This window comes from Papaver somniferum, chromosome 9 (assembly GCF_003573695.1).
Source record: "Papaver somniferum cultivar HN1 chromosome 9, ASM357369v1, whole genome shotgun sequence".
Lineage (NCBI taxonomy): Eukaryota > Viridiplantae > Streptophyta > Magnoliopsida > Ranunculales > Papaveraceae > Papaver > Papaver somniferum.
The window spans coordinates 197,401,750-197,419,000 of record NC_039366.1 but is presented as its reverse complement, the minus strand read 5'-3'; positions in this window follow the sequence as shown (position 1 = coordinate 197,419,000).

The window sequence follows — 17,251 nt, the reverse complement described above, 5'->3', positions numbered from 1 at the left end:
GAGCCTTATATCAGAAGATAGGGTTCTCAAGAATAGACAAACTAGATGCAATCAAAGTTTCAACAACCATTAGTCAATCAAATCAATAATCAAAAACTACAATAACAATGCAATTATCTAGTTTCCCACCAATGGTACTCGTAGATCTTCTTGATCCCACAAAAGTCTTTAAACGAGCGGTCGTAAGATATTTCGCCTAATTAGGGAACTTTCCTCTCCAGATAGACGGTTCCACCGGAAATAACAATAATGAAGTTTATCTGGTTCTTAGGATAGTTTGCAAGAAATGCAAACTCAAGTATTTATACATCAAAGTTGTTTGGTCAACAAGGAAATTCAAAAAACCTAAAATACTCTCAAGATATTCTCATTGAAGTACCTAATTTTGGTTTTCCTATTTCCGCTTAAATGCCAAACCATATTTCAGAAAACTCTCATAGAAGACTAATATTTTCCAATGGATATGCTTTAATTGCTGGCAATTAAAACATATATGATGAAATTTGTAATTAAATGCTTTTCACTTTTCGGGCATGGTATCACCTTGAGTATCAAGGATATCTTTGAAAAATTAATGATAAGAGTTATGTACATGTTCAAATAATGTCGACATCTAAAAGCTTCTCATCTTAGAAAACCCAAAACCTTAATTCATGCACATCATGAAGAAATATGTGAATCATGGAAACTTGGTTTTGCTCATGGAACCGATTACACCATCACTCCAAAATATGTTGCAACTGGTTATAACATGGTTCCCAGTATAAGTTGTAATCGGTTACACCTTGCTCCACAAAGTAGCTTGTGACCGGTTAAACCTCGCTTCATGAAGTAGCTTGTGATCGGTTACATCTTGCTTTCCAAAGGTAGCTTGTGACTGATTACAACTAACTTCCCAATTCATCTTGTGACCGGTTATACCTTAGATCCCAAAGTAACTTATGCCAGTTACAACTTGCATTCCAATATATCTTGTGATCTGTTACACCTTGATTGCCAATGTAACTTGTGACCGAATAAAACTAGCTATATTATATAGGCTATGACCGGTTATACCATAAATATCAACAATTTAAGGTAGGTTCTACCTTGTCATCTTATATTGGTCATTCAAAATATGTTCCATAAAGAACTTGACCAATCATGTTTTCCTTTCGATTATGAAACAAGTTAATATATGTACTTCCTTTAAACAAATTTTATAAAACATTGTTTCCTATGGTGAAATCATACATATATAATGAACACATAATCAAACACATATATATAATAGATTATACTTCGTAATTCTATAAATTTCTTGATTATTTGACCATGATGTCATGACCAAGTCTAACCACTAGACTATTATTTATATACATCTTCACACATTATGTTTTCAATATAATCCGACTTGAAAGATACGTTAGGAATGGAAACAAGATCAAGTCAATATTACTAACCTAAAGTGGGAGGATGATATCATCGTTGTAGTCGTTAATTATTCACATTCATCAGGTCTTCGGAGTAATACTTGTACGTCTCAACATTCCTAGACTTTCTAGTCTAACCTAAACTAAGTTGACTCTAGCATTTAATCAAGCGACTGTTGATGAGTTTTGATGCTAAAATATGACAATCGCGAAATTGACATACCAATGCTTGGTGGGTTCAACCGAGCTATGCTCTAACACTCGTTTCAGATGAAATTTTGATTAGGAATTCATGTAATTATGTGAGTAGGTCGCCTTGAAATTACATAGAATAACATAAAATATGGTTCGTGGTACTGGAACCGTGTACATGATAGTTCGTATCGGCAAATATGCCTTATGAACTTACAAGAATTAGTGGTGTTCATTAGCACTCAAGAATTAAGTCGTGATTCAAAAAACATAGTGATTTAGTGGACAAAGTTGTCTTGGAAGTTTTTATGAGAGTTTTAGAAATACCAAACATTTTATGAAAATAGTTTATGAGCATATGCTTAGTTCGATACTGGGTAAGTACGTGTAGGGTTACAGTACATGGTATGTGTACCTTTAAATCATTTTAGTAAACACTTAAGACTTTAAGCTTGAGTCACAACCAAAGGTTATAATGTGATCAATCATGTCTATATAATGTTATTAGAGATTTATTCAACTGCTAATTATCTCAAAGAAATAATTTTATGTGCTTCTGAAAATATTCGACATGGTAAGTATGTTTACCAGGTACGTGTACTCAATCTTGTTTGTGACTATATTTGTCATGGTACATGTACCGGGTATGTGTGCCATTGAGATTTGTGACGAATATAAGTTCCGTATCATACCAAAATTTTCCGGTTTGCATACCGGGTATGGATATCACACCGGTTTCAAAACCAACAGTTATTTTTTGGTATGCATACTAGGTATGTGTACCATTCCGGGTTCAGGAGTTCACAGACTTTTGTGGTATGGATATCGGTTATGCATACCGCTAAGTTACTATCGACATATAGCTACTCTGTTACGTATACTGAGTACATGTACTGCGGCTCAGGACCTGTGATAGTTTTCCCAGTTTGTGAAACTGGTATGCATACTGTCCTGTATCCAGGTTTTCAGTAGTTTTATATCTCTCTGTAAATAAACACATGTTACTGTTCCAAGCTATTTTCGAATGGTAATTCTTGAATACAATTTATATTATGAACAATAAATTGTTCATTACCGAAATTCATCAAGTATGACCAAATGTTTATTAAGCTTAGTCATATATATTTCGAGAACTAATTACCAAGATAAACTTGAATCGAAATTCTTGAGATGCTTACGATAGTCTAATTAGTTATGCGACAACATGTAATAGATAGAACTATGAATATAACTTGAGAAATAGGTGGTTCAGTTACCTTTTGTTGAAGAAGTTCTCCAAAAGCTTCGGTTGATCTTCGAATTCAAACGGTAGAACGCAGTGATGTCCGATTCTCAACTGCATACTCCTATCCTAGTCTGAGACTTAACTAATTGTAGCCTAGAAATCAAGATATAGTTTTGACAACTTGAGATAACAACACTTGTGAGTTTGATCGAGAAATGATCTAATAATCTCCCCCTTTGTCAATATTAGTGATAAAAATATCAATACATAAGGATTTAAAAATAAAGCTTCAAAAACTCCTAGAACCCATCATGCTTGATTTCCTTAGTTTCTTCAACTCCTTAAATTCTTCGTTACTTCGAACACATTCAACTCAACGTCGTTGTTGTTGAAGATCCGTAGAGATAACAACTTTGAAAAAATATATTCTCAATCGTCGTTATATAGAGATATAGTATTATTATCTTGTCCAAAGTTCAATTGTATCACAACTTTGAAGTAATATTACGGGGATATGTTTCTCATCCTTAAATCAATACTTACATCTTTTGCATAACAGCTGAAACCTATAAATATTGTTTCACTCGCCCTTACATGGTGATCCGTAAACCATATGTATCTAGTGAAAAACTACTAATTAATTTTCCCCCTTTTTTCAATAAAAATTGGCAAAGGTACAAAAATCATGAGATCGTAATTAATTCAACCAAAAGATACTGCGGATTTAAAGAGAAATACATATCAACTTTATTTAGATGATACCACATAGTATGAAATACTTAGCGCTCATCTAGGAGATTTAAGATACAAGCATCCCCTATAAATTCCACAGCCACACACCACACAAGGATATAGAAATTAAGCACAGGTTCATTTAAGAACTCTCCCCTGTTTGATGTCATCCCCAAGAGAACAACATGAGTGACCTTTAATAAAAAAATAAGGATTTTTTCGGACATTAACCAATCACATGGATCTGTATCCTGAACATCGATATAAATTAATCTCAACGTCAGTTACGAACAAGGAGACAATTTTAATCGGTATGACCCAACATAAGAAAATCTTACGGAGTGGATGGTGCAGCAATAACACATAAGTGTGATCACGAGTAGATCGATACTACGAGAAAATTCTCACAAAGTTTGATCTATTTTAAGTTTATAAAAAAACATAATAGATTTAACTTTGGAGCATATATGAGATATCAGTTGAATTTAAAAAAATTAAAGGACACATATATCTCATAAGACTTTGCAATATACTAAACCAATAATGATTACATACTGCAAGTTCATCTTCCAAAAACTCTAGAATTTAAATAACTAAATCTAAAAACATGCAAGATGAATATCGTTGGAAATAACTTGTGTAATCACAATTTTCTCTATACCAAATCCTAGTTATCCTTATCAAAAACAAGAACAAATTCTCACAAGAAGTTTCGTAGTACTTAAAATTTATCATCTCCAAACTCCTTATCTGTTTATTGACAAGTGCTACTTGTAATTTAAGAGATTTTTGTAGAATCATCTTCAGTCCCTGCACCACCTTCTTGGTTTTCTTGAGTTCTTCAAGAAGAGTTTCAAACCTTTTCTGATTGGAGCGATATGCTCTAGGTTTTTTCATATTCTTCCTTTTTGTATTAAGAGATGAGTCAAAAATATAGGACATATCTTGTTCCTTTCTAGTTGGATGAGTACAACAACCATTGGAGCATAGATTTTACGAGAAGATGATGTGCTTGGAGTCTCCATGATTCGTAAGAATAAAATGGATTTGTGAAAACACAAATATATTGCTCAACAAGAAAGACTTCTTGTGAAAGAGATATGAGTCTTAAAGCAGAACTATTTACCATGCAGGGTTCTGGAACACAAAAGTTCACATACTAGAGAAGATACTTAAAACCTGAGAAGAATGAAATGTCACTTTTATCCTTCCCAAGTTTCTACATAGATCAAAAAATTTCAATATCATTGCTTGAGAAATAGATTAAGATGAACAGATAAAAGATGGACATCCAAGTAATAATATTCAAATTTAATCCAAAGCCATGATGTGCATATTTCTTGTCTCTTTTAAGGGCGCATGAGACAAGATGAACGTTTTAACACTTAAAAATCGGGGTTCTAACAACCACACCCAATATTTGCTTAGCAATATATATGGACAAACCCCAATACAATTCTAAGAGAATCAACTAGACAGTCAGACTGAATCAATGAAAATATATCAAAGAGTTATATCTCAATTTATTAATTCAATCCGCAAACAAACTTGGAATTTGTGAGCCCGACTGAATATAAGAAATAACTTGGACGGTATCAAAAACCAATATCCAAGTGTCAATCAATTTAATCAACAACCAAAGGTTGGATTCACAATTGATTGAACTTATACAAAACCTGTGATATTTCAGTTATATAAACAAATGTAATGCGGAAAATAAATAACACAGACACCAGAAGTTTTGTTAACGAGGAAACCGAAAATTCAAAAACCCCTTGACTTAGTCCAGATTTGAACACCACATTGTATTATGCCGCTACAAACACTATCCTACTCCAAGTTAAGTTCGGACTAGAATGTAGTTGAGCCCTAACCAATCTCACACTGATCAAGGTACAATTGCGCTCCTTACGTTTATGAGTCTCAGCAGGAATCTACGCACTTGATTCCCTTATCTGATCTCACCCATAACTAAGATTTGCAACGACCCAAAGTTAAAGACTTGATAAGCCAATATGTCTCACATAGAAAAGTTTATTGAATAGATAAATCTGTATCCCACAGATAAACATATGAATTTTTGTTCCGTCTTTTCATAAATCAAGGTGAACATGAACCAATGATATACCGGACTTATATTCCCAAAGAACAACCTAGAAATATCAATCACCTCACAATAATCTTAATGGTACGGTAGCGAAACAAGATATTGTGGAATCACAAACGATGAGACGAAGATGTTTGTCACTACTTTTTATCTTGCCTGTCGAAGATTAAATCTCGATGCAATCTTAGAGAAGATAGTACTCAATCACGATAGAAAAAAAAACAAGATCAGATCAGACAACTACAGGTAAAATAGTTGGGTCTGGCTTCACAATCCTAATGAAGTCTTTAAGTCGTTAATCTACAGGGTTTTAGAAAAACCTAAGGTTAAGGATATCGACTCTAGTCGCAACTAATATCACACAGGAAGTGTGGGTATTAGTTTTCCCAGTTGCTAGAGTTCTCTTTTATATAGTCTTTAAATCAGGGTTTGCAATCAATGTTACCTTGGTAACAAGCATTCAATATTCACCGTTAGATAAAAACTTGATTAGACTCAAGCTAATATATTGCAACAGTTAGATCGAACTTAGATTTTTATACACAAATAAAAATTTACTTCATTTAGATATAAGTAATTGTACCTAAACGTGTGCACCTTTGTTGGCTCAACAATAGATAGCCGAAGCTAGCCCGATGAACACTTTCATATCAACCTTATTCGTCTTAATCATAACTAGTTTAAATGACTCAAATGGTACTAGTTTTATATTAGTTTAATTGTTTATATTCTCATAGAAGTATACAAGACACATTCGAAGGAAAATCGATTTTGATTCACTCGAATCAAGTCATAAATATTATAGCCACGGTTTGCAAAAGATTGCATTCCTTAATATATAAATGTATTAATTCATGAACAAAATGATTTTAGTACATTACCCACTCAAGTATATGAACAATACGCATACCTTAGTGGTCAGACTGAGTTTTGATTCGCCAGTATGCGAACTGGTACACATACCACAACCTCGGTAAAGTCCCGGAACTTGAACCTCACGCCAGTATGCGTACCTGTATGCGTACTGAGTTCTCGGACCTTGACAAACCAAATAGTACGCACATGGTTATGTATACCATGGTTCCTGGACTTGGATTACACATATGCAAGTACGCATACTTTGATTATATCCAGTTATTCTAAACTCTCATTTCAACCATTAAAACATTCTCGGAAGATGTGAATAGCTATCTTACACAAACTATTAGCTTCAAAGCAATTTTTAAATGATCGAATGATCAATACGAAAAACTTTGAGTCAACATCAAATGACTGTCTCACACAAATCATGTAAGATGTTACTAGGCGATTTTCACATGATCATGTTTTGACTTTCCTCAAGAATATAAGATGAACTTGGTTAAAGAGAAAGCTTACTAACACATATTTCAAGAAATATGTAAGCGAGTTAAACTCATCTCGAAATATCAAATGTGTAAATTCAAGGCTATATATCTATACTGTTAGGGAATTTCTCGGTCGAACTCGCATGAGTTTCTATCTCAAGCATGCTTGTCAATGTTAGTGATCAAAACTGTAAGTATTGATTTCTAGCCTATTATAGTTAAAGGTCTCGGACTAGGATAGAAATTGTAGTCGAGCTCAAGAACTCCATGGAAATCATCATGCAAGACGAAGGACTACTCAAGGAACTGGTGGAACTTCATCGACTAAAATGTATGTGGAGACTTAAACTTATCTATCACTCAAAAGAGTATTAACTCTATCTCCTATTCTTGAGATAAAAGTCGCTTTGAAATATAGACTTTGTTTATACACATTTGCTATTTCGAGCCGAGTTTAACTCGCCTATCTATTTCTCGAAATATGTGTTGGTAAGCTTTCGCTTTAGCCAAATTCATCTTTACCTAATGACGAATGTAATGTTATGTTTTAATCACTTTGAAAATTGCTCTGATGAAAAATGGTCTGTGAATAATGACTATATAACTTCCTCTGAGAATGTTTCAATGATTAAAATGAGAGTTTAAATTATATAACCATTGGTTGATATAAGCATTGTTTTGGAAACACATATATGTATAAGTTCTATTCCTTGAACCAAAGTTTGCCAACTTTTTTGATCAAGGAAACCTTTTGTCCATACGCATCCTACACTTTTTGCAAATGAACGGAAGTGGCGTGAGCCAAGTCCGCGAACTGGCGGAAGTTCTCGACCCGAGAATTTCTCCTAGAGTTTGTGAACTCTTTCAAGTGAACTTAAGTCCACGAACTTGAGTTGGTTATATCTAAAATCGGTTGTTCTTGAACTCATGTTTATATAAACTAAGGAATGCTTTTGCAAACCATGGCTATAAATTTCATGAACCGATTCGAGTGAATCAACCATTTTTGCTTCAATTGTGTCTTTTGTAGTTACATAAGATCTAAGCAATTGAAAAACTCTCTAACTAGTTCATTTGAGTCATTTGAACTAGTTACGGTGAAGAAGAATATGGTTGATATGAAATTGCTCATATGGCTAACCATTTGGTTAACTATTGTTGAACCAAAAAATGTTCATGTTTGGGTACGGTTACATAAACCCAAAATAGTACATTTCATTTGTGTGTAACAAGATAAATTTTTGATATAACGGTTGAGAAATATTAGCTTGAATCTAATCAGGTTTTCATCTAACGGTGAATATTGAATGCTTTGTTGCCAAACTAACATTGATTGCAAAACCTGATTTGAAATACTATATAAGGGAGAACTTTAGCAACTAGGAAACCTAATCCCCGCACCTTACGTGTGATACTAGTTGCATAAGCTAGAGTCGATTCTCCTTTAACCTTGGGTTTTCTTCTCTAAACCAGGTTAACAACTTAAAGATTTCATTGGTATTGTGACGCCAGGCCGATACTACTTTCTCGTAATTGTGTGATCTGATCTTACTGTTTCTATCGTACGAGTACAATCATAAGGATTGGCTTGAGATTGATATCTCTGATAGGCAAGATAGAAAAGTAATCACAAACATCTTCGTCACATCGTTTGTGATTCCGCAATATCTTTTTTTGCCGCGTCGATTAAGATTATTGTGAGGTGATTGATAATACTAGACTGTTCTTCAAGTATACAAGTCCGGGTTATCAACTGGTTCCTGTTCACCTTGATTTATCAAAAGACAGAGCAAAAATGTAGGTATATTCGTAGGAGACGGATTTATCTATTACCGTAGACTTTTCTGTGTGATACAGATTTGTTTATTAAAGTCTTCGACTTTGGGTCGTAGCAACTCTTAGTTGTGGGTGAGATCAGCTAAGCGAATCAAGTACGTAGCATCTTACTGTGATCATAGGCGTAAGAGAATAACTGTACCTTGGATTAGTGTGAGAATTATTGAGGTTCAACTACAGTCCAGACCGAAGTTAGTTTGGATTAGGCTAGTGTCTGTAGCGGCTTAATAATGTGTGTGTTCAATCTGGATTAGGTCCCGGGGTTTTTCTGCATTTGTGGTTTCCTCGTTAACCAAATTCTGGTGTCTATGTTATTTCTTTTCCGCATTTTATTTTGTTATATAATTGAAATATCACAGGTTGTGTGTTGTTTAATCAATTAGAATATCCGACCTTTTGGTTGTTGATTTAAATTGATTGACACTTGGATATTGGTCTTTCGTACCATCCAAGTTATCTCTCTAGAATTTGATAAAGACTCTCGCATATTTCTATTGGCTTGAGTATATATCAAATAGAGAGATTGGGATATAAACTCTTTGATATACTTTTTTTTATCTAGATTGAGTCTGACTATCTAGTTGATTTTCTAGAAAGTATATTGGAGTTTGTACATACAAATTGCTAAGCGAAATATTGGGTGTGGTTGTTGTACCCCCGCTTTTTCAATTGGTATCAGAGATGTCAAACACGTTCAAGACCTTACAATTTTGTGTTTGTAGCGATCTGAAAATGGACGATACTATCTCCGATAAACGCGTCATTAGAAATAAAAGTTTTGTCACATCTGCTTCTATTAAAGAGAAAGATTCTTCAATCTCAAATATAGGCAAACCTTATGTTCAAACAAGACAGACACGCTTCGACATGTGTTTTTCCGATTACCCTTCAAAAGAGTCTATCTCTCTAAATGAACGGGAAACAACTGAAGAGAGTGATTTGATTTTAAATCTTGATAGAATCCAAGTTGATAGATTTAATCGGTTAAAATATCACGTCAATACTCTCCTTGGTGTAATAAGGGACTGCAATTTCAAAGAAAATACTAAGGATCACTCCTCACGTATAGTTCTCGAGGCAAGCCTCAAAAGGGATGCCGCGGAAATATAACATCGCTTGAAGAAACTCTATATTCAAGGATGCTCTAAGCGGTCTAATATACCAAGTACTTCTGCTACGACTAAAAACGTTCCAGCTGCAGAATTAAAATCGAGATCCCTTCCTGTCAAAAAGAATGTGTCTGAATTTTCCATTGATCAAGGATGTTCCACATCACATGGAAGGAAGAAATCTCCTAACAAGGTTATTAAGACTACTTTGTCTAATCACTCTTGTCATCATAAAGTATGCCTGTTTTGCGATGCAAAAGGCACTGCTAAACAAAAGAGAACCTCTGGATTGAATAAAATCTCCTTGGTTCAACTTCAACAGACCTTAGACTTAATTCTCAAAGGTGTAACTGACATTCGTATATCTAAACCAGTTGGTTTCCGTACTTACCATGTGTATCTTACTAGGAAGGTCAGTTCAATGAGTTCCTCAAATGTCCTGAAGCAGAATAAAAGTCTTAACAAAAATCGGCTAAGAGAAGATCAAGTTAATTCCTTTGGAAACAACTTTACCTTTGATGTGAATGAAATCCCAGAAGAAAGAAGGAAAATTGATGATATGAGAAATAACCGGATGGAGATAATTGAAGGATGTAAAGAAATTGTTGACAGGTTGTCATCCTCCTCTAGTCAAAATTCTTCTCGTAAGAACTCTGACTATGTCTCGTATTTTGGTGACAGTAAGTTTTATGATAATTTCTCACATAAAAAGGGATCCCTCTCTAGATTCAGAGGGAAAAAGAGACTCAATCATAAATACAGTTCTTTTAATGATCTCAGAGCTCATACTTGTGCTAATTAATCACAAGGATTAAAAACTTGATCATAAAAATCTTGTTGAGCAAGATGTGCAAAAATCAGGTATATTCTGGCATTTTTGCATTCTGCTTAGTTAAGGTATCCTTTTATCGTTTATAGCTAAACTAGTGAATGCAGAAAATATTGCCTAAAAAGTATTTGTAGTGTCTATTATTATTTCTCTCTTTTAAATGCAAGTATTATTGCAATTATGTGGTCTGCTAAACTTGTGATCTAAATTTCTTCACTGATGTTAAGAAATTTATTGAGCCATTTACGAATTCTTATGTAACAATTTTTTTTGTTTTGTTTTATTCTTTGTGGGTCATGTTGTATTCGTATGTGTACACACATTACCATCATGATTCAACAGTTTGAAAACCCTAAAAACCTTCTTCCCTAAGAAACCTTTAAATACCAAACCTTTGAGTCACGTTTGCATACTCCGGGTTATTGTGTATTGTCAAGAATGTCTTCCTCTTCACGAACTTGTGGTTTTGCTGGAGGCTTTCTTGCTAAAGGTATTGGTTTTGAATCCAAATAGAGGAAGAAAAGAACTCTCGTTGAAGATGATCATCCCAATGCATCATGTTACTTTGCCTATACACATGAGGATATTGAGAAAGATGAGATGATCTCTGCTGATGTGGTTCATGACTTTCTTACAAGGAAGAAAAACTGCAGCTTGTTGATACCTTGAAAAGTCTTAATGTGTTAAGAACTAAGCTGTAAAAGGTTACGTCTGACCTTGGTCTCATGAAAGCACAAATTAAAGACATTCTCAATGAAGATATCTTTTCTAAAGATGCAATAGATGTTGTCGATCACAAGTTCAATGATCTCAAGACTCATGAGGATCCAGAACCATATATATGACTTCAGTTCGTGTTCGACATTGGCATAAAAGTATGTTATTGATTTTCTTTGCCTAGTAAATATTCTATTTTCTTGTTTTGTTTAGAAGAATAACTAGAGTTTGTAATAGCCATTATTATGATTACACATAGCTATGTCTAACGATTTCATCTTCATGTTTTTAGATTTATTGGTTTAAATTCTAAATTTGTTTGGAAGATTATTTTTGCAGTATTAACCCTTATAGTTCTATATATTGAAATTTCTTATGAGATATGTGTGTTTGGGTCCGTAAACTATGATTGTCCCATATCTTGTCAAAAGTAAAGTCTTTCGTAAGTCGATATTAATATATTGATAAAAGATTGAATGAACTTTTGAAAATATAAAAGTTAAGCCTATTATGTCAATTATTGATGGAAGATAGGTTAAAATCTTTTGTTTTCAAGGATTATGTCTATTGTATGTCATTGTGCAAATGGTGATGGAAAATAGAATGCCTCCTTGATTATTCCACATTATTAGGTCGATCTCTGATCCAAATTTTTTTTGTATTACTGTGTTGTTCCATAAGATGTTTATGTTAAGCTTTATCGACTGAGTTATTATTTTGGATTAGTTGTTGCTTTGTGAGGTAATTTATGTTGAGAATTTTTCAACTAAATTAATCATCTTGTTTGGTTATTAATTGTTACTCCGTAAGTTTTCTTATGTCGAGCATGACCAATTAAATTGATTAATTTTTTTGATTAATTTGGTTGTTGTTTATGGGTGAAAACTGTTTCTGCTGGTTTTGGCAAATTTGGGTGTGTGTGGATGAGAAACAAATCTAAACTCTAAACAAATTCACGACATCAGAGTGATTTTGATCCGAGAGATCAATCTATACAATTCTGGCCTAAACCAAGAAATGGTCGTTCCGGACTTGTTTCGGTCACAAAGCGAAGGAGATGGGGTTGATTTTAGGGAGGGAAGCGACAAAGGTGTTGAGATTGTGAAGGTATCGGATGTTCATGACTAGTATCATAATATTGAACTGGATTACAAGAATGTAAGCAATCAGCTCTGGTGTTTTCTGGATACGATGATAACACTTGGTTTTTCTGTGTTTGTTTGTGTTGTTTGGAAATAGGCAAAGGACCTATTTATACAAGTCATTGAGCGAAAACTATCATCTCGTAGGAAGTGGAGGAAGTTGAGTGATGGAGTAGTGGGTTGTGTAGGTGATTGCACGATCACGTCTTAGCCACTTCCCTCATCATCTTAACCGTCCATGCCTCTTGACACGTTCTTATATATGGGCGCGTTGCACGCCGCACGCTGTAAACCACCAGACCAATACTCCAATAAGTATCCCCGAGGTTGTGACATGTTTTATGTCTCGAATGATTGGATCGTGGGACCCACATGAAGTAGAATACGGTGCTAGGTTAAATAACTGGTTATTTAGAAAATCGATATTCATGAAATATCATATATACTTTATGCATGTAATGCATCGAATATAATCAATATGTATGAAGCATCACTGTTTTAAAGCTAAAAGGAGTATGTCGCGGATTAAGTGTCTTAAAATAGCTGCATGCCCAACCATATTCGAGTGATCGTTTGGAGGCGGCATGGGCCGGCCATCCCTTGGCCGATCACTCCTTGTGGTAGAGTGATGGACAGTGATCACTAAGGTGCCTCATTGGCCGTTTAACTTTTAGCCTAGGTTGTCCGACCAAGCTGGAAAAGTTGGAAGGACGAGATGATATGCAGCACATGTTTGCGACTATTGATGGATTTTAGGGTTTTAAAGAGGTGCGCAAGCATCACTCTTTAGCTTGACCGAAATCAAACATGGACAAAATTTCTGGTGGGACCGATCGGTATGCGTGTAGACGGCTTACCGGTGTACAAGTCCATGCCACATGTCTCGCGGAGGTGCGATCTAGGCCACTCAATTTGTCTGGAAAAGGTGAGTGGTCGTGATCGATTTGCGGCTGAATTCCTTTACCGCAAAGGATTTTAGGGGGCCACGGCATGCCATCTTTGGGAAAACGTTTCGAGGCGCCTGGACATGGTCCACCTTAGACGACCGGTTACATGCGCAGGTGGGCCCACGGTGATCACGTTGATGCTCTCTGGACCTCTTAGTCTATATCTATACCTCCATCCGAGGTGGAGAAGACGAATGGTCATGATCAAACTGCGACATACATGTAATGCCGTAAACCCTAATTAGGGTTTTGGATCAATCACGCGTGTGCAACTTTGGCCAAAAGTTTTGGCAGGATGTGCTCCTCCTTTGGGGAAACCGACCATGTGGGGCCCACGTTGGGCTGACGGTGAACATGCATGCACATTCCTGATGGTCCTAGGCGCGATCTAATCCATCCAAACATGTTGGTTAAGTTGGATGGTTGTGATTGTTTTAAGACATTAGTGGAATTTCCACGACCCTTTAAAGCATCACGACATCCATGGTTTGAGAAAATGTTTCGTTTCTCCATGTCTTTGTCGTGAGAAAACCGATCGGGAAAAGGACAAGTGGGCCCGCCAACGTGCGCGTTAACGCTTCTCTGATCATTCATGGGATGATCTAATCCGTCCAACCAGGCTTGCCAAGTTGGACGGTTGTGATGGTTTTAAGACTGCTATAGACATTCTACATTCGATCGAACCTCTACAAAGCAGCACAACCACCCTACTTATGGTTGGCGTTTGACGGTGCTTGGAGGTGTTCGTGTGATGTTCGACTAGCTAGGGCACAAGTGGGCCCGCCGGTGGTCATCACGTCAATCGCCTATTCCTGCTAGGGTTTGGCTAGGCTTGTTAAATTGCGCGGCCAACTTGTGTGGCCGCGATTGTTTCTGAGACTGACATGGACAGTCCATACTTTCCTTAAGGAAATCAAGCTGAAAGCGCATCGAATCGAAATTCTCTTCGTCAGAAAGTGATGTAGCCTTATAGGTATTTCGTGCATGTCTCAAAATTGGCACTTGGAGATTCATGTTACTCTGCTGAGAGGAGTGAACACTCAGTCGTCATGTCATGCTAATAACGAGAGTTCAGCAAGGAACAACACGAGAAATACTAGGCAAATCACGCATTAATTAATAATGCTAAATTCACAGAATAATTGTTATTGTTGCTGCATGCATCATTCTGGGTGAATTTGTGTATTTATTGAATTGCTTTGAATAAATAAAGCGAAGAGGTACTCATCACTTATCAAACGGCTTTTTTGCAGGTTGTCATCTCGTTAAATACTGGTTTGACAATTTTAGCCCTGAACTAAAATCCACCATCAATATTAAGTCCCCTGCCTAGCACGCAAGGGTTGCACTATTGTGGGGTAGGAAATAATATTGAAAAATAAAGATAAAACTTATGAGACAAAGTTAGATGTTACCAGGAGAGGTGGGTCGTCCTGTCCTTGGAGCATGTCACGTTCAAGAGGCGTCCAGGTGAGCGTTCCCCTACCATGATGTCGGTTGGCCCCAGGTAGATTAGGCATATAGTTGGTTGGATTCTCAAACTATTCATGACGATGTCGTAATCCCCGACTCCGATGAGGACGAGCCCTATCATGAGTAATATCCTTAAAAGGATGCTGAAGCAATTTATGAAAAATATGTTGAAGCAGCTCCCAAATAGAACGGTGATGTAGCTTTCGGAAAGCGTGTTGAAGCGGCTTCTGAAGCGAACGTCGAGGAAGCTCCTGAAGAGAGCGTTGAAACAGCTTCTGGAGCGAAAGTCGAGGCGGGTCCCGGATAGAGTATTGAAGCAGCTTCTGGAGCGAATGTCAAAGCGGGTCCCGGAGAGAGTGTTGAAACGGCTTATTCTTTTGGAGAGAGCGTTGAAGCGACTTCTTCTTCTTGAGAGAGCGTTGGAGCATCTTCTTAAGCTAACGTCGAAGCGGCTTCTGGAGAGAGCATTGAAGCGGGTCCCAGAGAGAGTGTTGAAGCGGCTTCATCTTCTAGAGAGAGCGTCGAAGCGGCTTCTTCCTCTAGAGAGAGCGTTGAAGCATCTTCTGAATGAAACGTCGAAACGGTTTCTGGAGAGAGCATTGAAGCATCTTCTGGAGGGAGGCTCCCGGAGAGAGTGTTGAAGCGGGTCCCGGAGAGAGTGTTGAAGCGGGTCCCGAAGAGAGTGTTGAAGCGGCTTCTTCTTCTGGAGAGAGCGTTGAAGCATCTTCTGAAGCGAACGTCGAAACGGCTTCTGGAGAGAGCATTGAAGCGGTTTCAGGAGGCCGGATCCTGGAGAGAGCGTTGAAGCATCTTCTTCTTCAGTTCAATTTTACCTTGCAAATTACATGCTCCTTGATTGACCATCTCTCTTGTCTTGAAGAATTCTTTGACTGACGACGAAGGAATTTTATGATGAGCCTCAGTCCCCAAGCGTGATTTATATGGTCCTATCTTGCATGGTCGGTGAGTTTACCATAATAAATATATCGCCATCTCTCCTACATGACTCTATTACTTCTCTGTGGAAAAATAAAATATGCAGATGTTCGGATTACCTCTGGTCGTAGTGGTTGTTGATATGGTGAAGCTCGGGCACTGGTATCAACAAACGAACAACGGTTCTGAGCTGCATGTGTGATCATAAGAGACTGGCAGGAAGAGGCGTGATATATATGGGTACGAACTTGGCAGTCTTCATATAGTGGTAGATCTTGTCTCGAGGGAGAAGCTAATGATGGAACTGATAGATTCCTTGATGTTGCCTCATGGAATGAAAAAGAGGGAGACAGTCCCCTGTCCATGAGTATTCACTGAGCCTTCGACTTGATGGACGTTGTCACGCTGGGTTCATGAGGCCGTCTTTACATCTGCGTTGCGTTTCATAGACATCCAGGAATATCACTGGTCTTTGATAATACGTCTGCTCTCTTGAGTATATCCTCGTCTTTGGACATCTTGGAATCATAATGATAGCGTGATTGCATCTTTCACCATCTTTGAGATGGGCAATGCTAAGCAGACCCCAGTCACACTCCTCTGCCATTATCACCTTTGGATCGTGTCTTTGAGGAGTAGGGAAGTTCCTTCATGCGAATGACTTAACTAATAGGCTCTGCAAATATGATGACGCTCTTTGCGTGCAGAATCTGTATGTACCTCTTAAGTCCCATGTGCAATCTCCTTTGGTAACACAGCTACTTATTCTACAGAAGACTAAATTCTGAAAGCGTCTCTTATTGATGTTGCACACATCGCTACCTTCTTTAGGATGCTCCATTGAGGTGTCGGCTTCAGTAGATCTGAAGATGTCCCGTGCTCGCTCTCGTCCGAGATGACATAATAGGCGAACCCTTTATGATGATTTGGATACGAAAATATTCGTTGAATATTCCGAAACGCTTCCTGTTGTAGTGCGGTCCAGACGAAACTTTACCCTTTCTTCAGCAAGGGGGTGAATGAAGAAACAAGCTGGGATAAATCAGGTATAAAACGTCGAATGTAGTTCACCTTTCCCATGAAGCTTTGGAGATCCTTCACAGTTCGCGGCGACAACATCGTGAGGATAGCTTGAATCTTGGATGGGTCCACTTTGATCCCCTTAGCAGTTACATGGAATCCCAAAAAAATTTCTGAAGAAACGCCGAAAGCATATTTCAAAGGATTCATCTTCAATTTGTATTCACG